The sequence below is a fragment of the Amblyomma mixtum genome, chromosome 4 (assembly GCF_055824585.1).
Source record: "Amblyomma mixtum isolate Tamu chromosome 4, ASM5582458v1, whole genome shotgun sequence".
In the NCBI taxonomy this organism is placed as follows: Eukaryota; Metazoa; Arthropoda; class Arachnida; order Ixodida; family Ixodidae; genus Amblyomma; species Amblyomma mixtum.
Window position 1 is genome coordinate 105,504,586 of NC_143015.1, and position 24,404 is coordinate 105,528,989.

The following is a 24,404-nucleotide window of genomic DNA, read 5'->3' on the forward strand; positions in this document are numbered from 1 at the left end:
GTGTGTGTGTGTGTGTGTGTGTGTGTGTGTGTGTGTGTGTGTGTGTGTGTGTGTGTGTGTGTGTGTGTGTGTGTGTGTGTGTGTGTGTGTGTGTGTGTGTGTGTGTGTGTGTGTGTGTGTGTGTGTGTGTGTGTGTGTGTGTGTGTGTGTGTGTGTGTGTGTGTGTGTGTGTGTGTGTGTGTGTGTGTGTGTGTGTGTGTGTGTGTGTGTGTGTGTGTGTGTGTGTGTGTGTGTGTGTGTGTGTGTGTGTGTGTGTGTGTGTGTGTGTGTGTGTGTGTGTGTGTGTGTGTGTGTGTGTGTGTGTGTGTGTGTGTGTGTGTGTGTGTGTGTGTGTGTGTGTGTGTGTGTGTGTGTGTGTGTGTGTGTGTGTGTGTGTGTGTGTGTGTGTGTGTGTGTGTGTGTGTGTGTGTGTGTGTGTGTGTGTGTGTGTGTGTGTGTGTGTGTGTGTGTGTGTGTGTGTGTGTGTGTGTGTGTGTGTGTGTGTGTGTGTGTGTGTGTGTGTGTGTGTGTGTGTGTGTGTGTGTGTGTGTGTGTGTGTGTGTGTGTGTGTGTGTGTGTGTGTGTGTGTGTGTGTGTGTGTGTGTTTAAAAGGAAAGAGCAGGCAGTGGCCTGTCGACGATTGACTCCAACCGGTCCCCTATCACTGCCGCGGGCGAATAGAAGTGAACGAATCGGACGCATAGAATAGGCAGACGCTCACCGTAGCCACTCGCGCCGATGGGGCGACAAATGCTGCGGCAAAAGCCTGATGCTCTTGTAAATCCTTTCTCCCCGTCCCCACCACCATACGTGTAGAAGACTCCGTAGAAAGAGCTGCAGTGGCCCACACCACAGGGTGTGGCATACGGCAGCAGTAATCCATCAAAGCACATAGTACGTTCAGGGGCTCATTATCCGTACCCCAACATTACACACGCGGAGGAGGTCGCCATAGCACTCGCCACAGCCTAACCAGACTCCCGGGTTATCATTACCGACTCCGGGCAGCCTGTCGGAATCTAGAACGAGGACGCATATCTCAACGCGCCGCCAAAATTTTACATAGACGCGAGTACCAGGATCTTCCGGACACACGTGTCATCATCTGGACCCCAGCACATGCTGGACTAAAGGGAAACGAGGCTGCAGACGCCTCAGCCTGCGCGCTCAACCTCCGGGCATCGCCTCGACACTCGTCGCCTGAGGTATCAGAAACTAACCCGGCTGTTACTTTCAAAGACATTCTTAAATTACATCAAACCCGGCATAGCCGCTTTCATCCCCCTGCGAACGGCGAAGGAGCGTCGGCTCCTGCGCTTACACACCAACACGGTACTGTGACCGGCAGTGCTGCAACATTTTAATCCGGCTTCTAACGGGGAGTGCCCGCATTGTGAATGCGCGTCCTCGGACGTGTACCACATGGTGTGGGCATGCCCCTCTAACCCTAGTTACCCCCTATCCCCTCACCAACCCGAGAGAGCTTGGAGGCTGCCCTTCTCGGCTGCTCTACGTTAGAGAGCCAAAAAGCCCTCGTCGCTAAGGCCCGAGCTGCCGCGGAAGCCACAGGGGTCCCGTACTAGGGACCCCGCCTAGAATTTGTAGGGAGCTGGCCCTGAACGCCAATCCATACTCTCCTCTATAATAAGGGAGTAATTACTCATTGATATCCACCCGAGAGCAGCCATACGGCTACAAAGGAAAACTATACAGCTTTCTCAGAAACTTCGTAGTTGAAGAAAAATTCGTCCTGGTACGGGATTCGAACCCGGAACCACCGCTTCACCGGAGCAGTCGCTCTACCAACTCAGCTAACCGGGACGGCAAGCTTATGGTAGGGCGAGAGCGAATTGATCAATAACTCGAAGTGTTGGTCTAATGTTTAGGAGAATCCCCCAAGGTGGAGTAGATTTGTAATAAGGGAGTAATTACTCATTGGCATCCACCCGAGCGCAGCCATACAGCTACAGAGGAAAGCTTTCCTTTGTAGCCGTATGGCGGCGCTCGGGTGGATGTCAATGAACAATTACTTCCTTATTACAATTCTACTTCACCTTGAGGGATGCCCCTAAACATTTCACCAACACAGTTCCCACTTCGAGTTATTGATCAATTCGCATAAGTTTGCCGTCCCGGTTAGCTCAACTGGTAGAGCGACTGCTCCGGTGGAGCGGTGGTCCCGGGTTCGAACCCCGGACCAGGACGAATTTTTCTTTCTTTGTAGCCGTATGGCTGCGCTCGAGTGGATGTCATTGAGTAATTGCTCCCTTATTACAAATCTACTCCACCTTGGGGGATTCCCCTAAACATTTCTCCACCACCACCCCGTCCCCCAACCCCCGACCCCGACCCGGGTCTGGCGAGCCCGTCGACCGCAACAGTTTCTTAACTTGCTCAGGCCGCTTTCTTCCTAACATTATCATTTCCCATTTCCGAAGGCCACATCCACGTTGCAAAAAACATATATCAGGTAAGTGAAAACGCGTTTAATAATTTGCGCTATTTTCTCTCTCGCACTGCCGGTGTCCTCAGAACTCCTCGCGCATCTGCTCACGGCATCATCGCATGGGATGCGAAATCCAGGGCGGAGTTACGTTGTCAGGCTGTTCACGACTGCATCACAGCGAACTAATTACTCGCCCCTGAGCAAAGGGAACGAAGAAGAGGCGTTCGAAGCGTGCCAAATTTATCCACTTGGTTGCGTTGCGTCTACGCCACAACGGCTGTACTAACGAGCTAACGAGCAATTTCTTTTTAACGCGGAGAGAACTTGGCACTCAGCGCTGTCGTCGTGTTTAACTGTGCACAGCAGGGAGCTGAGACTGGGGTTTACAGAAAGCCTACAGTGCGGCACGACGCACTGAAGAAGATTCAGCAGGGACACTTTAGCTTACGCGTGGGAACTGGAAAACATTATAGTGTACATGGATGCACTGACACCCACCACCCAAACACACAGACGCTCGTATGACACCCCCTGGAACGCTGTACAACGAACGGTTGTATCACAATTTTGATACGAAAATTGGTTTTTGAGGAAATGATATGCCGCAGCAACTGTCCCACATCTCGGTGGACCCCTCAACCGCGCCTGAAGGCAAGAGGTAAAGAGTCTGGGAGGCTAAACAATTGAACGACCACATGTCTTCGGTTCGAATCCCTGTCGCAAGCTTGCCTCCAACTTAACTAGCACACCTAAGCTGCTATATACAATGAGAAATCGCACCGGAAACGCCGCACGACCAACGGCTGCGTCACACTTTCGGTACGAATGTAGTCCGGAAAATTGGCAGCACGTTGAGGTCGGCCAGCGGGGAGTATACCGGGTGTCATAGCTAAATGTAACGAAACTTTTAAAAAAGGCGAAGTGTCCTAGTCCAGTGAAACCAACTGAGGGTTGTTCATAGTCGCGTGGCCTAGTCTTGAGTATTTTTTCACTCTTCAAAGTTGATTAATTAGTTAAGTTTAATTAGCTTACTCTTTAATTATTGACTTCAGGAAGAAAGTGTCAATGAAAAAGTTTTAGATCGCCTTAAAAACCTCTATTAGTGCTGTTTCCGTCAAGTTACGATTCACGTAGCTTCATTTACTGGCCTTAAAAGACAGTTGTCACGTGACCAGCTGCTCGCTCACTTCTCTGCCCCAATGTGCACCCGAAGTCTCATCGAGGAGGTGACTTCAGAAAAAAAGGATTTTATTCTTTAAGACGCGTCTTGGAAGGTTGAAGTGGCACAGTTGTCTTTTTCTTATTGTAGGGTTATGGTTAAAGGCCGGTGAAAAAACCACTTTACGTAAATATTACTTTGCTGCAAATGTCTCAGTAAGCTGTTTCTCAAAGCGATCTATAACTTTTCCATTGACACTTTGTTCCTGAAGTCATAATTAAAAAGTTAGTTAATTAAGCTTAACTAATTAGTGAGCCTTGAAGAAAGAAAAAATACTGCAGACTAGGTCACGCGACTCTAAACCACCCGCATTTAGTTTCAGACGGCTAGGACATCCCGTGTTTTTTAAAAGCTTGGTTAAATTTAGCTGGGACACCTGGTACAGACGAACGACATGTATGTGTTTGTCTAAAATGGCGGTACTCGGCCTGCTGTGTGCGTGCTGCGGTCGCTTGCTGACGTCATCCGAATTTTTTTATCATCGCTGGAATTTTCTGTGCCATCTCCGAGTACACACACACACACTAACAAACACACCGCCGGTTTTTATCTTAATGAGGCTAGGAAGTCTTTCTCATTAAAGCAGCTTGATGTCATCAAGCTACTGTATGACGCACACAGCAAGCCAAGCACAGCCACTTTATGCAATCATATACATGTCGTTCGTCTATATAAACTCCCCCCCACTGGGCGACTTCCATGTGGCGCCAGCTTTGCCGACAACATGCACACCAGAATTGTGACCCAACCGTTTATTGTACAGCGTTCCGAGTGGTATAATGCCATTACTCTTTGCATATAGCTTGCATGTGCTAGTGAAGTTGGAGGCTGGCTTGCGAGAGGGGTTCTAACCGAGGACGTATGCACCTTCAGTTTTATGCCTTCCCAGACTAAAGCGCTAAACGACAGAGACGGAAGTTTGGGCATTGCGAACATTGACCAGAGCAGCTTCCCCACTGGTCAGTTAGTGGTCTCCATCTGTAGTGTTCTTGTGTATCTATCGTCCACATGCTCATATTACAACGTTTGATGCATCATTCTTTCCTCGATCTGCCATAGAATGGAACGACCTTCTACGCGACGTCACTGCACGTACCTGCCCATCCACATTTCCGGAATGCAGAACTGTCATATTTAGCCGATAATATTTTTGGCCATAAGGCCGTTTGTACCTGTACCCACCCGTTATGTAATACTCCGGACCAGGGAATTTGATTGATTGATTACAAACATCTTTATTTCTTCAATATTCTCAGAACATGTGGGTGGGCCGCCTAGTCCGGTAGTCCACTGGCTGCTGCTGCTGCGCTGGCCCTCCCCACCAGCCAGTGCTGACGGTCAGGATCATCGCTGAGCAGAATAGCCTCCCACTGCTCCTCCGAGGGGTTGGGAATGGGGTCAACTAAGGGATTATATTGGCATGCCCACACCATATGGTAGAGGTTAGCTACCTCTCCACAATGTGGACACTGCGGAGAGTATAGTGTAGGGTACCCCAGGTATAATTTTAAGGTAATAAAGTGATGTGATGTCGTGTGATGTGATGTTGTCTTCAAGCACTGGCAGTACGTCTCAAAGTGCTCCTTGCAATCAAGTATCCCAGCTGTCGACCTCAAGCGATATTCCCTCCACTACACAGCGTTGTTCATAGCCCAGTATTGCTTCCGCACGAAAAGCTGTAGGATAATCCATGCTGCGCCTGGATTAACTTTCTGCATAAACTTCAGTAATGTAATCTTTTACACAGTGAGTACAGCGTTTTTCAAAACTTTTGAGCAATGTGGTTGGGCTCCTCCTGTGCCGTCCATAGAAGTCCTAACGCTCGGAGGGGTGAGGACGAGACTTCCTCTCTCGTTCATGAGAAGAGGCGCATACCCATCCACAGAGCCTCGAACCTTTTTTGGAAAAAGGCCGTCCCTTCTCGAGGCGCTTTTCTTAACGGAGCTTCAGTAGGGGCCCATGTGCTCGTATTCTTTGAAGCTGTCATCTAGGTGAGCTTGGGCTTACACTGGTCAGGGGCTCCCATTGAGGTCCACATGCTACACCTACATCTTATCTTAAAGTATCTTATACATGCTATATAAGAGTATTTGGCCCATTTACGATGTCCGGCACCCATATACGTGCATCCATGCTCAGGATAACCACTGGTGCAGTGCAGGGGTAAGCAAGCATTTGCGCAGATTCACTTGTGATTTTGTGCACTTGTGTGGACAGCCCCGCCGCGGTGGCTCAGTGGTTACGGCACTCGGCTGCTGACCCGAAAGACGCGGGTTCAATCCCGGCCGCGGCGGCTGAATTTCGATGAAGGCGAAATTCTAGAGGCCCGTGTACTGTGCGACGTCAGTGACCGTTAAAGAACCCCAGGTGGTCGAAATTTCCGGAGCCCTTCACTACGGCGTCCCTCATAGCCTGAGTCGCTTTGGGACGTTAAACCCCAATAAACCAAACCAACTTGTGTGGACAGATGGGTGGCCGGGCGGACGAACTGGCGGACGGCTGGACGGGCAGACGGACGGACTGGCGGACGGCAAAATTATGTCCGAACGGCGGGAGGCTACATATGGGAAAGACAAAATGTAGCCGCGTAGCGCATTTCGCCACGCATTAAAACTCCACGAACCATCAACCGCCTCGAAAGGTATTTTAACTTCTTATGGACTCAGCGACTACGTGGGGCGGCGGTTGTGATGAGCCAAATGCGCCCGAGAGAGCCGGAACTAGGTGAGAAGCGGTGACTCGCCGCATGCCCGCGCTAGCTGACGCACTTGGCTGTGGTCCAACGTGACCTATACGAGCTGCTAAATGTTCGCGGCGTCCCCTGCTTTCCGCGCCCGTTGCACAAACATTGGAGAAGTGTGGGCAGCTTGAGAAAGCGGCCTCGCCGAGCCGTATGCCAGATGCCGAGAGTGTTTGAAAGCGATTAGTATGCGGACCGCATCGTTCCACTCGTCGGAGCTGATTCATTCGTCGCCTCTCTCTCCGTTTAAAGGCTTTAGTTCCGTTGTCTGAGAGGAGCGATACTGATCTGCCCACCATTGTGAGGGACCCGTTTTCATTCGCTTTCTCTAAGAGCACTCGGGGCTTCTTTCTTTCTGGTCGTCCTCAAAGGGTTTATTTTTGTGTTCTTTTTATTTTACGCTCCTTAGCTCTTTGCTGCGTGCGCTCAGTTTCCATTTTGAGGCAGATGGGCCCCCTTTTCGCGGCAGTAGCCAGCCTGCATGTCTTTCTCTTCTGCCGAAATACGCGCTACGATTGTGGGGATTAACATTACTAGTATTGACAGTACTAGTAGTGGTTTCAGCGAGCAAACCTACTATTCTGGTACTGCGACTACCGCGCGTTTTTTTTTCTATATCAGAAATGCAGGCTAAGCCTTTCTCCTACGACCTTCAGTAAAGTGCTTTTTCTATACCTTGCAGCGAGGTTCTTTATTCTAGTATTCAACTTTTTTTTGTCCTTACAACCTCGCCTTACTGTTATGCTTATTTTTGTTTACGGTGGCTTCAATTACTTTGCATCTTCGTTTTTAAGGCGGCATAATTCCAAGCCTCATCGCGACGAAAGTGTGTGGTCGGAAGCAAAATTTCCTGATTGGCTGGAAATGACGGCACCGGGGCATTCGCACTGGCTGATTGGCTGTAGGGAAGTGACGTCACCACAATGGAGCCTTCCCATTGGCTAGCAACCAGACCGTAAGTGATATCACTTCCTGCGGAGGCATAACAGCTGCTAATGCTATCGTACTGCCAACATATTATTGAACGAGGGGTCGTTGTGAATTTAATACTGTGCGATGTAAGTGCACGTTAAAGAACCCCAGGTGGTCGAAATTTCCGGAGCCCTCCACTACGGCGTCCCTCATAGCCTGAATCGCTTTGGGACATTGAACCCCAATAAACCAAACCAATCGTTGTGAATTTTTTTTTTCACTTTTCATCAAGCCCTATGTTCCTGCTCTCAGAAAAAATTCAGGGGGCACTTTGTTGACCTAAAGTCCTGTGAGGCGAAAGCCTTTAGCCCGGTGTTGCTGCTTGTGTCAATGATGTGTGGTTAAGATGTTAATTAAGCACACAATTGTTTCTGAATCTTATATGCTGGAGACACTGGAGGGCGTTTGGGAGGCATACGTCTGATTCGACGCATTTCTGCTAACTCTCCAGCGTCCTAGACAAAGAGAACTACGTATGCGATGGCAGGAAATAGCCATTAGCACGATCGGCTGCGGAACGGAAGGATGGTGGTTCGAATCCCATCGTGCACAAACATTTTTTTTCTGCTCTGACTAGAAAAAGCGTGACACCTCTGCTGACAACCTTATGTCGACAACGATGAGGCATTAAAGGCTTTCGCTGTAATATATTGCTGTTCGCGTTTCTACGCTTATTTACAGTCGTAGTTGTTGGTCGTGGTAATAAAGAATGAACTGCCATATTCCGCGAAAACATGCATGCGGCCGTTTAGATTCTTCTTGAAATTCCTGTAAGGTTCGCCTTCCTTTTGGTACGTCGTTGGTGATAATTTTTTTTTTTTTCTAGCACTTATCAAAGTCAGTTTTGGAGCAGATTCCTACAGTAACCGTAGCATCACGTTTCGTCACCACCTTTCCACTGCAGTACAAAGAGCCCTCCATATCTCTCTAATCAACCCTGTCCTCTGCCAGCTTCGGCAACCTTGCTCTCTCAAGCCTCCTAATCACATACTCGTACCGTGGCTCACTACCGCCCTCTGATACTGTTGCGTTGTCTGGGAATCTACTCCGCATTATTAACGACGCGCCTTTTATCTCTGGCATACTTTAGTGCTCGCGTACTCTCCTTGCATATCATCGATGAATAGCGCTCGCTTTGTCTCTCTCGTCGATTCCATCTCGCTGCCGCAATTATGCAGATATATATATGCCACCTCGGCAAAGACTACTTACGGTAATGCATCGCGAAGATAACAGATCGGACAAGATAAGGTGCCGCCTTGGGTGCATATATCCACAATGTATAGCACTTACACTCCGCTTGAAACAGAGCAGCACATTCCGCTGAAAATCCCAGCCTACACAGACGAAACGAATTATTACCTATGCAAAGTGGAGGTGCCTTTAAGAAGCGCCCCTAACAGCGCAAAGTATGCTGCATACGCTGACATGCGTTGCTCGGCGACTTCAAACTTGGAGCTTTGTATGTCACCTTTGTCGGGTGACAGGTTGTATTCACTAATTTTACATTGTGTTAGTGTACACGTGTTTTACTTTCGTTTGTAATGTCCGCCATTTTTGTCTTCCTATATATATATATATATATATATATATATATATATATATATATATATATATATAAAGCTCAGAAAGACAACAATGGCGGACATTACAAACGGACAAGACACACGGTAGAAAAACCTCTTTCCACCTCGTGCCAACTCAATTACGTTTATGTTTTACCGGATCCATCCGATTTCCATTCCATTTTATATCATCATCAGCCTGACTACTTCCGCTGCAGAGCAAAGACATCTCCCATGTCTCTCCAATTAACCCCGTCATTTGCCAGTTGCGGCCATCGTATCCCCGCAAACTTCTTAATCTCATCCGCCCACCTAACTTTCTGCCGCCCCCTGCTACGCTTGCCTTCTCTTGGAATCCACTCCGTTACCATTAAGGGCCAGCGGTTATTGTGCCTTCGCATTATATGCCCTGCCCAAGCCCACTTCTTCCTGTTGATTTCGACTAGGATGTCATTAACCCGCGTTTGTTCTCTAATCCACTCCGCCCGCTTCCGATCTCTGAACGTTACACCTATCATTTTTCTTTCCATAGCTCGCTGCGCTGTCCTTAAGTTAAGCTGAACCCTCTTTGTTAGCCTCCACGTTTCTGCCCCACAGGTGAGTACCTGTAGGATACAGCTGTTGTATACTTTTCTCTTGAGGGGTATTGGTAAACCCTTCTTTATATATTGCTTATTATTGTTTCATAGCCTCTGTCTCCCTAAACCATATTCACTGCACACAGTATCATGTAAACGCACTATTACAAGCTGGCACAAAACTGTCTCTCCTATCCGTAAAAATGTTTTCAATCTCTCTAAATTCGCGCGAAAAGGTCAAGCATTTCAAAACAAATCCACTCAAACAGACAAACTAAACCTTGCGGGAACGAGTCATGAAACGAACGGCTGTAAACATTCATTAACTCGGTGGCCCGCGAGTTCTCCTTCTTCAAAAGAAAGCAATTTGCTTCATTGCAAATGTGTCCTATTTACATTCATCTGCACCATTGTTCACACGATATAACATAATAAGCGTCGGAAAAATTCACGAGTTACGTCTACTGTATCCACACTTATTTTCCGATGAAAAGTTTAAGAGCCTCATAAAATTCATTTCGCATTTGCAGAAACAGAAAAGTTATTGTCGCACCCGTGGATCTGAGACATGGCTGATACCACGCAGACGTACAAATTATATGCTACAGTCGCTCACGCACAACTTGCCGTGCTTGCTTAACAAATTACTGTCTGCAAATTTTGACTTCAGCGCATGTAATAGAAAACAGACACGCGACATTTTTTTCTCATCCCAGTTTTTGAGCAGCTAATGGTATTCACTGTATTTTCATTGCCTTTATGTTTTTCGTACTGTATACTTTCTTGTGCTGTGTTTTGGTGTGTTTCGAATGTGTTTCGATCAGTCAATTTATGTGAAAGCGTAACTGCGCATGTGTTCAGAATTTTGTGTTGGCTATCTGCTGCTGCCATGTACGGGCATCAGGCACCCTCAAGCTGTCAATGGCAGCTTTTTGCCTCATGACCCCCAACTAGTCGTTGGAAATAAAGTTTTAAATTGAATTGAAAGAGAGCTTACGCGCCTGTTGATCGTGTACCTGTCAGTGGTCGAAAACACAGCGGTTTTTTTTTTTCTGCACGCCTGTCGTTGTGATGAGCGTCACCTGACCACATGAGTCCAAAGAGTTAAGGTAGGGGTGTTAATGCGGTTGCTACGCTTAGCGCCTGCACATCCGATACTACGGTACAGGCATTGCCTTCTCAAGTGTCCAGCCGCCACGTTACGTCAGTCAAGATGGCTGCGCGACGATCTGATCTAGTCGTGTCGTACGAATACCGTATAGACACGTGTATACCCCCTCCCCCTTTTGGCACCCGATATTGCGAAACGAAAAAATTCGGAAAAGAGCAATTGTGTCTCACATACGTGCCATTCTTTTCTCGCAACACGCTCCGCGGTGACAATCGCAGACGGTGACATCAGCCTGCGCCACATTTGTGCAACGGGTATAGTTCACTCCGTCTATAACAGTAGTCGCTCGGAGGCTTCCGCAATGTGCAGCAATTTCTGCCCTCCGATCGTGTCGTACCGTCCAGACTATCAACGTGTTTTCTCTAAGTAGGGTTTTCGGCGGTTCCGCGCTAATTTGCCGTAAAATACGGGTTGTCACACAAGCAAGGGAAGCATAATCTGGGTCGCACTGCTGCCGGAAAAACTGGGTGAAACAATGCCTCTATTTCCTAAAAGGCTACACCGCCTCAGAATCTAATACAACAAATGAGGCCCTAACACGAGTATATACGGTATAAGCCGACATTTCTTTTATTCTTTAGGGCCCAACCAGAGGAGCACAGATGTACGAAGAATTCGAAGGCGTCTCTGTGTACCCGTAAGCACGTGAATGGATCACTGATGGCACTGCAACTGTAACCTGCGTTTCTGCACTGCTTTAGAGCGAAATACTCGAGGTACAACTCAGTTTCGCCTGGCGTTGAACATTTGACCTTGAAACTCGACCAAGGTGAAACCAAGCACACATTCCCAAGGCCAACAATGTATGACTATGTGTATTGCTGCGCATAGCCATGACATGCCTATATGGTATAGTCATAGCTAACGACCAGCAACCACGTGACCGATGACCAGTGGTCACGTGACCTTTCAACTGACCTTTAGAGCTGAGATTCGCATCGCTTGATGTGACGTTATGCGATTACGTAGCAACGACGCACACCCCATTCTTCGCTATAAATACCGCCGGCATTGTTTTCGCGCGTCTACTAGGTTTAGCCGGGTTGAACCTCAGCCAATTTTTTTGTGGAGCGTTTTTTCGTTGTTTTTATTCTTTGTCTATCGTTTCTCGATATTTATTTCGTCAGTGGTTTAACCCTTGAGACTGCCACAAATAAACCAATCATAATAATTTCTAAGGATTACCGAAGAAGTTGTGCTCGTAAATGGGATGACCGTAAATTCCGGTATACAGCCCGCGGGCTAAATGTGCTTGAAAGTTGTAATTCTAGATTCTGCATAATATCTATAGGCGTGAACTATGAAGCGTTTTTTTTTTTCGTTAGCGCTCAATATAGCAAGAGAGGTTGAACGCTGTTCTATCTACTGGGTGCGAGCTTTACACCGGATACCAGGCACGGAAAATCTAGTGAAAAGAAAATACATGTTCAGCTGAAATTAAGCACCGCGCACCATATACGAAGTGCAGGTTGCATACCGAAAATTACGGAATGCATATTTAACACTCCTGCGCAATGAATTTCACAGGGGGCGTATGGCCTTTCTGGGGCTTTTATCTCTTTCCTCCTACTCGGGATGCTGTATTAAGAACGACATAAAAAAAAGAGAAGTAACGGTGCATGATCTCCTTGCAGTCGCCGTCTGAAAACAGTATGGCAATTGTGAGAGGTCTTAAAGGCTAAAACTGCAGCAGAGTAAGCCAAGGACAGCGGTGCGGAGAAAAGGTAGGATGCATGGATGCTTTCAACACAGCTTTTTTGTGTGTGTGTGAAAATTTGTTTTATACATTATTTGAACCTACTCTCATCGAAGAACGCATCGCAAATACTCTCCTTGTTACTGAAAGAAAAAAGAACATCTTCTATCTTACGTTCGACCACCGATGTATCGCAAACGCAACTTTTTCTCTTTTGTTAAAATAAAGCGCTTCTACAAGTTCTTGTTAAGCTTACTTATGACTCTTAAGCGGCACTTTGAGCTCAGGCAGACCAGCCATGCACGGGGAGGCCCGACAGTGAGGCTATTAGATGTGCGCCTGCTCTGGCTCTTACGAAAGCCCATGCTCGCGCAGGCGCTCATTAAGGCATCGCCCGGTATTGCACAATGCAGACTTTGCAACACGCGGATGTCTTGAGCATGATTGTCGAATCTGTTGTAATCAGAGTGCATCAGACACGGCCGTCCGTCGAAGGACACTACAGTCACGAATTATTACTTATCATTGTGTAAAGTGTACACCTTCGGTCGAAAGTCTCAAGTCATCGGGTCTGCTTTTGAGCATTGTAGTGAAAACTTTACGACACCCCCAGAAGCTGAAATTATCTGGAGGCTGAGCATGACTGTGCTCCTCACTACTTAGTACCTTGATGCCTTGAGAGGCGCCGCAAACTACTCGAAACGCAGAACAAAAAACTTTCTGCCGTCACAATAAAATTTGTTGTAGCAATTTTGGCCATGAACTTGTAGTAGCAACAGAGATTTTTGTAGGAACAGGAAGATTTTCTGTACTACTCTGTGGGCACTTGTCGTAGCGACGGAAGTACAAAAAAACTCTACAGGAAAATACTATGGTACAACAGAAAACCACTGCAATAGTAGATAAAAATTGGTCGGTACGACATAACTGCGAAACATTTCGTCGTAATTTTTGGTGAGATTCTGTTTGTTTTTATTTTTCTGGTGGTAAGTGCTCCACTGCATGGCTAGAAAGTACACACTGCGGTATGAAGACTTTTGCGGCTATACACATGACAAGTCAGGATATACAGAAGATATAGAAGCGTGGTCGCATATAGAAGCTCACTGGATATGACGCTTAGCTTCAAATCGAGAGTTCCCGGCTAAGAATCAAACAAAGATGACTGCATTTCTACACTAACAAAATACAAAAACGCCCATGTTCTGGTGTACCCAGATACACGTTGTATCTAGGTACACTGCCCCAGGTGGCCTATACTAACCAGAAACTCTAGACCACGCCTTGGCTCACAGCCTAGGGTGTTGTTTTGATTGGTACGTAAAAAACCATTAACCGTCAACCTTCTTACCTGTCCCTGAGACGACAGTATTCAGGCCAGAGTGCTAATGGAAGCTGGTAAAGTTATGTCTAGGCCAGACGCTCATTACGAGCGCGTTAATTATTGGCTTCACTAGAGCGATAAATTCTCATAAATGATGAACTATTTGGCCCTCGGTTTATTTTTTTCCTTCCGCGATTCTTTCCTTCATCTGTTTTTTGCCCGCATACCATTCAAGCGACGATAACAAAGAAGAAAATAAAGATTAAACATAAAAAAAGTCGCTCACGCTTTCTGCTTGTGGTTTGCTGGCCGATTTTGTCGGTACGATATAGGCGTTACGGCCTTCTTGTGGCCCGCGTAACTAGGATTCAACATAGTCGCACTGTAAATAGTGGCTTTACTTGTCGCCTTAACGAGCAATCTCAACTCTTCTTAAAAGTTCATTGATCTGTCCACAGGTGACGCGACAGTTTGTATATTTGCCAACCCTCGCGTTTGTTTTCAAAACGCAAGCTCACGCGAATTTCACAACACGCCTGCTGATCGCGAACTCTTCATCAGCGGAACACTCCCTGAACAACCCTATCTTTATTACGAGCACAGAGGGTGATTCTTCAAACAAAATCGTTTCCTCTCTCGCAAGTGCGGTGATTAACGAACTGCGAGAGAAAGCCATAGAGAGTCGACAGTCCTTGTCCGCTAATTGTCATCGCGCACGACCACAGAGAGTCTGCCTCAGTCAGCAGCGTACAACAGAATGTGGCGAGGACGTAGTGAGAGGGGGGGGACTTTGTGGAAAGGGGGCGGGCGATAGTACGTACACGCGAGCTCGCCGGATGCGATCATTCGGCGACGCACGGTCGTCATTTGCTCGCGTGGGATCCGCGCAGCCTGTTCGTCGCCGCCGGTGTGGTCTGCTACAAGGCAAGCAAGCCTCCGTTGTGTAGCGCGTACAGTGAACGACGACCTCGGGGCGAAAAGCGTGTGTTCCATACGCGGCAGCTCACTCGACGACTTCGTCACAACGTCTACGAGTCATTTTTTGTTTTGTTTTTTTCTTTTTGCACTGGTTCGCAGCACACGAAGAGTTGCGACAGACGACGCGCGCGTCGTTCCGCTATTATCGTCTGCTACGCGCTTTCTCTTTCTGCCGCGTGGGGCGCGCTCAGGTTTCCTTTTTTTGTTCTTGTTTGCGGCGTGACCAAAGCGGCCCGCCCATAATCGACCAGTCCAAGAAGGAACGGCGACTTTCTTTCGACGCGGGGGAGCTACCGCAAGCGGAGAGCTTTTGACGGAGTGGTTTTTCGTCGTATGTGTGGAATAGTGAAGTTTCGATTTGTGTGAGGAGAGTGCTGTCTCGTCTTTTTTGGATTCCTGTTCGTCTTCCGTGAATCCGACTGCGAGACAATCGCGCCAAAGTGAAAATAGCGGGAGTGCGGAAAGTCGTCTGCTTCGTGGCAAGGTGCGGCATGCCTCTGTGACTGCGATCGACATTTCAAGGTAAGTGGGCTTTGGGGGGTAAAAAAAAAGAGTCCAAAGTTCTAAGTACATTTCGATCTGTTTCAATGAAATGCGGTTGAATGCCAAAGCAATACGAAAGGCAACATTTTGTTCTCAGGCAGGCAACAATGCAAGTGTAAAATTGCAAACTGTAAATTGTGGGGTTTAACGTCGTGACACATAGCCGTGCAAGTGTCAGTGATTTTTTTTTTTTTAACTAATGAGAGTTGCGTCGCTCAGACAAAGCCTAAAAAAAAATCTCTCGGTCAAACTTCTCGCTTGTTCGTTCTCAAATTTCGCATTTTTCACTTTATTTCTTTAGTCCCTTTCTTCCTTTCCCTTCTGTAGTCACCACTTTCTTTAGTCCGGCATCACTGCATACGATGCAAACTTTCGATTATTTCTCACTGATTCAAGCAAGCACCTGGCCCAAACATAGCACAAAACAAAACTTACCACCAAATTTACCTCTGCACAAAATTTTAGGTCAAACAAGCCACAGTTCTCAACAAGATAATTTTTTGTTAAAGATTTCTGAGCTACACAACACACTTTTTTTTACAAGACCTACGGTCTATCTAATACCTTTTAAATGGCGATGCAGAAGTAGAAATAAATTTGCTTCACAAAGTGTTCCCTGTCGTATTGCTCGGCCTTGTAGATGTTGCACACGGTACGCAGGGTTCTTAAAGCACGAAATCCTAATGCGCATTCGAAGGGCAACGCCACGCACCAATGACGGTGTCAATCAAATTTCGAGCAGACAAATGATGAACCGAAAGCTCTAGAAATCTCCGGGTTCCTCCACAGACGGTGAACCAAGGCAGCGGCGATAAACAGTTGACACTTGTTTACAGGTTAGGGCGTAGATGGCGAGCAATTATATAACATTATTGCAAACGTCATGAATACCCTACAGCGCATTATAACCGCAGCGCCTAAGATCTTTATCCTATAACTTGGTCCAGATAGCTTACCTAAAAGATGCACGGTTAATCCTATCGTACATGAAGTCCATCCGACTTAGTAGTCAGGCGCAAAATCTACTCAGCGTTTCTATGCAGTCAATAAGTTGGAGTAAGGAGGCGTCATTTAAGGGAAAATAAAGTAGCGGCTGCAACACGACGTTAACGACGTAACGTAAAGCCTGCCAAGGAACCTAAACCAATATAAAAATGTCATATGCAGTTATTTAAGTTAATATATAAAGTTGCGAACGGAGCGGGAAAAAAAAGGTGAACTGGGTAGTCTAACGCGCCGTGATCTAACGCTAGAACTGGAGCAAAATGAAAATTAGACCTGATTTTATGCATTTTCCTTCTGTGCAAGAACAATGCATTAGGTTAGTCGGTACGAGTACATCAGCTCTGTATTTTCGTCACTAATGGCTCTTACTTCGGATTCCAGAGGCCGGTATTAAAGGGGCTCTGAAACACCTACCGAGGAGAGCACATCAAGTCGCTGAATCACTGCGCTGTGTTGTCATGGAAACCTGAGCCAAATAATACACCTCTACACGCAGCAGAGACCCATAATCACACGCGAAAGTTGGCGAGTCCTTCCCGGCGACTTTTTTTTCACGATCGCACCACTCCTGCGTGTACAAATGAGAGATAGCTATTGGTTAGATTCCTTCAGACGTCAGGCCGCTACCGTGGCCGCGGCCAATAAGCATAGGTCAGCACACTCACTCATGTGTGCACTCATATCGCCTCACTCACACTCATGTCTGTGAGTGCGAGCGAGTGGATGTGAGCATGGGCGACCATGAGTGTGAGTGAGTGGATATGAGTGTGAATGAGCGGTAGTGAGTGGATGTGAGTGTGAGTTAGAGGTGAGTGGCGAGTGGATATGAAATGGTGGGTGGACGCGAGAGCGAAGTTGGTCGCGCATGTTTCGCGACGACAGTACCCATTGAGCTATTTTCATGCTGTTGACAGCTGAGGGAAACAAATATTCACTACTGAGGGGGGTCAGGAGCTTTTCATAAACACGTAGAAGGGTGCCGGCGTGTTGGACACTGGACCGTGCTCGTACAACAGGAAAGGTTGGGTTGGTTTGGTTTATTGGGGTTTAAAGTCCCAAAGCGACTCAGGCTATGAGGGACGCCGTAGTGGCGGAATCCGGAAATTTCGACCACCTGGAGTTCTTTAACGTGCACTGACATCGCACAGTACACGGGCCTCCAGAATTTCGCCTCCATCGACATTCAGCCGCCGCGGCCGGGATCGAACCCGCGTCTTTCGGCCCAGCAGCCGAGCGCCGTAACCACTGAGCCACCGCGGCGGGGGAGAACAGGAAAGAGTTGAAGGTTAAGCTCCCCCACGCTCTCCCCGGAATCCAAAAAAAAACGTTTCTTTTATGGTCATGAAAAGGCTTCCGTCAGCGGTCGTGTACACGGAACTGAGCCGCCGGAAATTTGAGCTGCTCGGGGCTGCCCTGGCAAGTCAACAAGTGCATACAAGCTTCCGCTGTATGTGTGCAAGGCGTGGTTCTGATTTGTGGTTCGTAAGCTGCATACGCATTCTTACGAGTGTGACGCTGGAGAAAAATCACCGCAATGTTAGAGCCCCCTGTAACCGCGCGGATGTGCGCGTGGTATCCGCAAGCACTGGCCTCAAGCGAGAACACCGCGCTGTTTTGTAAAGCCTCCTTCAGACAGGGATTATGTGCACTGTAGAAAACGTACTACACTGCAGCCATGTCCACAGATCAGACACACGTAGTAAGCTTAGGAGGTTTTGTAAATGGATTGATAATGGCAACTCCCCCTAGCATCGCTATTAAGCGATGAAATCCTCTACTTGCGGCCCATTCCAGCCATTTCCCTTTACGTGAGGAAATCACTCGATGGTTTAAAAACGCGCTCCATTTTCCATGCCGCGAGAAGTAATCATAGTGGCCACTTGAGTCCGATATGTTCATGCAGAGTCATGGACACGTCACTGTCAAGGCAGACCCAATATTGGTATTTAGACACCATCCAAGACCATTGTCAAGGCAAACTCCTTATTGTCATTTAGATACCGTCACAAGCGCGTGTACGGGGATGGGGGGATTGCGGCCGCCCCCTACCGTCTAAGCCCCCTAATCACCGAGTCTGCCTCATACATTTACTCTGTCGGACCCTGTTCAACCATTGTTTACAGTGCAATGCTATGGCCATACAGGTTTCTAACGGCCGAAGACCCGTGATGCTGCGCTCCAAGAACTGTTGACTGGCCGGGTCATTTTGAGGCAACCTTTACAGGTTCTTTTCGCAGTTACCAAAAGACAGATCTGTCATATTCTCTGGGGTCTAGAGAGAATTGAAATTACTCCGGAAGCGCGATGTTACACTGATGCCTCAGTGACGCAGTGACTGCCTCCCTCTGTCAGTACTCACAATGTTAACAAGGGAGGGGAAAGCCTCAGGGTGCTTGCGGACGTTTCGACAAGAGAACTTGTCTTCGTCTGGATGAAGACAAGACCTCTTGTGGAAACGTTGTCAAGCGTCGTGAAGCTTTCCCCTTCCTTGTTCACATTGCGAGCATAAAAAAACCATCCGCTTATCCCCTCTCTACCATATGTTCCTCTGCCGGAGTTGCACGCGAAAGTAAAAACTACTGCTCTATAATAAAATATCCTGCATATTCTGCAATTCTATCACGTTGAAATAAATGTTTTACAATCATTCCTCATCTTTGCGCTCCGTCATTTTGGCCGTAGGGGCTTAGGTGAGAGAAGGTCGGGGGGTGGGGTGGGGGGGGGGGGGGGTCTTCGCTGAAACTTGGCTCCCCCTCATGGAGAACCCTTAATTTTATTAAAAAGAACCCAAATGTGGCCACTGGCATTTATCGTCATCTAACGAGACTTTTCACATCAACCGTGACTCCAACACAGAGCTCTTTATACTGTTACCATCAACGAAAATAATAAAGAAGATAGAGAAGGAAGCAAATATTGTTATGTTATCAGGGTTTAACGTATACTGGCATATTGATTTTTCTTTATTTATTTTAATTTATTCGCTTATGAAAGACTGCTTTGTTTATTCCAAAGCCTTAAGCAGGCGTGGCGTTCACGCCAACACATTTTGTGAAGATAGAAACAAAATCACTGAAGCCCAAATTATACACAGTAAACATTGAAAGCAAAAAATTTCAGAAATAAAGAGAATGGTATACAGTATACATGATAAGATGCAGAGGCGAGATACGGGCTGTGGAAACGCCGAAGTGCAGGACTACTGAAAACTTTTGAGATCACTGTGCGACCCGCATTGGAGCGATCCGAAAGCAAAACGTCCACATACTATATCGACGTCCAAGGCTGTTCTGACGTCCATGTACTATATCGACGTCCGCGGTTATTTTGACGTCTAAGTGTATTCTTTTCGTTTAATTAATTAATTACACCTCGTCAACAAAATTTTTCCCGCGGCAACATTTTATCACTCAATATCTATCAGAATCATACTTCACGCATTTATCTTCAGAGAACGACGTAATCGTACGGAAAAAATTTGCGGACACTTTTTGGTGACGCGACATAGCCGTGTAATGCTTTCGAATTAATAATTTCGACTGCCTGGGGATCTTTCTTTCGACTACGTGGGGACCTTTAACGTGCGCTGGCATTGCCTACCACACTGGCTACTTTCGCATTTTGCTTCTATCGGAACGTAGCTACCACGACTGGGATTCAAATCCGTTTCCTTGTCAGCATCTGGACGCCATAGTCGCCAATCCACCGAATCGAGTAGACGGAAGGAAAGACATTTTTCCCTGTTGTTATCCCCCCCCCCCCCGTGAGGCCAGGGGGGGGGGGGGGGGTACCCTCATTGTCTTCAAAAAAAATTTAAAAAGCTAGAATATCGTGCGCAGTTTGCTTGCAGGCAGCCCCTCAGGTTGATGGCTTTTGAATTTCCGTTTATCGTAAACTTTTATTCTTAGGCGCTTTTGTGGTTCCGTTTACGTTCATCCGGCCGCAAAGTTCGAAAACCAGGAGATGAAAAAAATTATTCGGCCTTCCGCTGAAATTTGTGACGTTGATGATGGCGTTCAGACAGACAGGCAGACTGCAGCTTGACGTCGATAGTACAAGGCTCTGTACCAATCACTAATGTACTGCAGATGATTAAGAAAATCTAAATAAAAATACAAGAAACATCAAGGCCGCCTTTGACTCTGTCTTTCACCATGCAATTCTCGCAGCCTTTGGCAGTCTTGGCCTTGGAGGAAGGCTATACAAGTGGATTGGGCATTATTTAAAAGAACGGCAAATTTTTATGTCCACTCCAGACGTTCCAACACGCTTTCAAGCAGTGGAGAGGGGCGTACCACAAGGAGCGGTGCTCAGCCCTCTCTTGTTCAATATTGTCCTTATTCACATAACAAGAAACCTTCCGCGAGGGGTCCGCATAACAATTTATGCTGATGATATCTGCATCTGGACCGCATCACGCTCGCGCTATATCACCCAGCAACGTCTACAGAGAGCGCTATTGCACATTTTGATGTACCTGGCTTCCAGAGGTCTTCGTCTCTCGCAAGAAAAGAGTGTTGCAATGGCGTTTACAAGAAAAACGATGACCCGATATCCGCTGCTCCTAGGTGGACGATCGCTACCATATGTACGATCTCAGCGATTCCTGGGTGTTGTAATCGACTATAATCTGTCATGGACACCTCAAATCAAAAAACTCCGCGAGAGGATCACTGCAGCATCGCAAGTGTTTAGGTTCATGGCGGGAACAAGGTGGGGTAGCAACTGCCGATCAAAGCTTCTGCTTGAAAAAGCCTACGTTGAAGGAGCCTTGCGCTACTGTCTACCAGTGTTTCAGAGATTATCTACATCAAGCAATAAGTCTCTCGTTACCGCACGGAACAACTGCCTGCGAATATGCCTTGGCCTCCCAAAGGGTTCCTCTGCATCAGGAACAGTAGCGGAGGCAGGATGTCTCCCACTAGAGGTGATTTCCGCCCAGGAAACTATGCGTACCCATCTCCGCCATGTCCTGCAAGGAAAGAAACACTTCCTACACCGTGTCCATCTAACTCACAGCAACTCTAGCTTTGGCCAGGCAGTACATCTCCTGCCCCTTCCTACTATTAATCAGCCACAGAAGCTACTACCTCTGGCCTTTCCTCCATGGACACTCTCTCCTCTAAAGGTGAAGAAGTCTGTTCCAAGTGTGAATGCAAAGAGCCGCATGCCACAGGCAGCGCTTCTGCAAACTACTCTCGCCTACTTAACGGAGGAATATACGCAGCACATCCATATCTTCACCGATGGTTCAACTACTAAAGAAACCTCTTCTTGTGGCCTTTATGTGCCCTCAACAAACCATGCCCTTTCTTACCGGCTGCAGCGGAGGACATCCTCTACGACAGCTGAGCTTCACGGCATTAAGGAAGCTGTTTCTTACATCCTGCGCCGAACCGCCGGCCGTTGGGTTATCTTCACCGATTCAAAAGCATCTCTGCAGATCCTGGCCAACCTGCTGAAGAAAACGAATCACCAGCCAGTTTCCCTCGACATCGGGTATATACATCATTTAGCTATTGCCGCAGGCCACTGCATAACATTTCAGTGGGTACCTGCTCACTGTGGCATTCTGGCTAATGAAAAAGCAGATGAAGCGGCCCGTAAGGGCCATCAACATCGGAGATACATTCGAACTTTTTTCACGAAATCGGATGCGTCCCAAATGCCTAAAAGTTTTGCTTACGAAGAAACGTATCGGCTTTGGAGTTTGCCGACACATCAGTACCAATTTCTTCACTCAATCGACCCACATCTTAGATCAAGACTCTCACCCACAATTCCTCGACAACTGGAAACACTTTATCACCGACTTCGTCTGAATTCTGCATATACAAACGGCTTGCGATACCGTTTTGGACAAACGAACCGTCCGCATTGTGACAATTGTGCCTCTATAGAAACTGCGGAACATATCCTACTTGTGTGCCCTGCGTATGCTAACGAGCGTGCGTACTATGAACATTGCATGCAGAAGCTCTGCCCAGTGCCCCTAACAATGGACAAAGTTTTAGGTCCCTTAGCCTGCTTCAGGCAACAGAGACTTGCAATGAACTTTCTTTTTACATATTTAAAAGACATTGGACATCTTGATAAGCTCTAAATTCACTTGCACGTTACCTTCATGCATTCTTCATGCAGTGAACTTCGTCAGCCCATTTGTCGGACTATGCGATCCATCATTCCATAGGTTACATCAATACTCGCCATTGCATCCTTAGTACCCATTTCATGGCCGCATTTTATCGTCGGGTTTTTTTTTTTACCTCTTCCACGCTGCTCTCCTTCTGTCTTTTTCTCCCAAATTCCCCTTCCTACGCAGAGTAGCATGCCAGCGATTTTTAAACGCCGGCTAAATTCTCTGCATTTCATTAAAGAGTCTCTCTCTCTCTCTTTGTATCTTGACATCCACTGAATACTGAGTAAGCGCCATTGCATGTAGTTTCTTTATAAGGCGGAAGCCTTTAATGCCTCATCGTTGTAAGCAGGGGTTGTCGACAGAAACGTCACGCTTTTCAATTGGTCGAAGCGGTCGTGACGTTTCAGTGCGCGAATTTCAAATGGGGTCAATTGTACTTTGGCTAGTAACCATGCAACCAATTAAAGGGATCGTATAGTGATGCTCCAAGTAAGTGGGACTGAGTTAAGTTAATTGCTTAATAACCCAATTAGCTCAATTAACCCTTCTAGTCAGGTCAGATAAATAAATAAAACCGAGTAGGAAATTGGTCGAGTTCGGGAATCGAACCCCGGTCTGCGGAGTGCGAAACGAGCGTGCTAACCACTACGCCATGCCAGCTTTTTTTTTTCTTTATTGCCTGGCTTTGGCTCATGACATTGCACAACAAAAATACACATAACGCTATATACATACGACACTGTCGTAGTCAGCCGGCACGAGACTGGCTTCGTCAGCTTAAAATTCCCGCAACATACACAACGGCTCTAGTCTTGAGAGCCACTCGGGAGGCTCCGCAGCTGCTTTTTGGATTGCAAGAAACCAGTCCATGCTTTCCCGAAAATAAATTCGGGCCGGTCGTGCGTCTTTGTCACAATGGTAGCCTGCCATTCTGGAGCGCCATATACAGTGGAGGCCCAAGAGCATTATGAGATCAAAAGGTGCCCCATCCTCATTATCAGTGCTTAAATAGCGAATTCCGTGCGCGTCAAGTGTTAGCTCTTTCTTTATGGTCCTTTGTAACACGTCCCAATAAACCCCTTCCCAGCAATGCAAAAAAACATGGTCTATTGTTTCAGGCTGTTTACAAATTAAGCAGTTCGATCCCCACGGTAAAAAGAAATCCTTTCCCTCTAGAAACTTTTTAACTGGTAACGTCCCGGTGTGTAACTTAAAAAAGAAAGTCTTTACTCCTGGTGGCACCTGCATTTTCTTCACCCTTTTTAAAACATCCCCTCCCGGGCCTCCACTGTACAAGGCCCTGTACATGGGCTCTGGGAAAACAATATCACAAAGATCATTGCACAACTTTTTCCTTTTACTTTTCCACATATAATCGGTGGAAAAACGTGCCGAAAGAAACCGAACGCTTGCTACAATCTCTTTGTAGTAACCAAAAGTTCCACCAGAGAGCTCTTCTGTGGATACCACAAACTCCGGCAGCAATCGCCGCAGCTTCACTTGGCACACGGTGCGCAAGAACGGGTCTGTGACGTCGCGAAAAAACAAAAAACGGTTCACCAGCTGCCTTAAAAAGAGGGGCCCTAGCCCTAGCCCCCCGTCTTTTACCCGCCGGAACAGGTTAGTTCTGCTACAACGTTGCCATTCGGACGCCCATATGAAAACTGCAAAAATCCTGTGTAGCTTCTGAACGTTCACACGCGAGCAATGCAAAACCTGCATCACATACCAGAGTTTGCTAATAAAAAAAAGATTGCAGACTGTAGCTTTGGCGAAAATTGAAAGGCTGGTGCCTTTCCATTTCCCAGCTCGGTCACGTGCGTCTTTAGTTTGCTCTTTCCAATACTCCTCGCTATCGCGATAAGCATCGAGCGGAACGCCCAAATACTTGCCCGGGGTCGTCGCCCACGGTACGTTGGCGAAATGGTCCGGGTGGGATGACCACCATCCATGCCAGAGCCCAAGGCACTTGGACCAGTTAACCCCGCTACCTGTGACTTCGCTGAACGCGCGTACACACCCGACAGCTTCACTTATGCTCCCCTGATC

General features: G+C 47.2%; 1 protein-coding gene across 1 annotated transcript in view; it reads left to right on the top strand.

The window, feature by feature from the left end:
* Positions 1-14,534: 14,534 nt before the first annotated feature.
* Positions 14,535-24,404, top strand: part of LOC149347703 (multiple inositol polyphosphate phosphatase 1-like) — a 61,552-nt gene continuing 51,682 nt past the window's right edge. The window contains exon 1 of the mRNA XM_089587369.1: positions 14,535-15,190. The gene's annotated coding sequence lies outside the window, so the exon portion shown is untranslated. The remainder of the gene's footprint in view (positions 15,191-24,404) is intronic.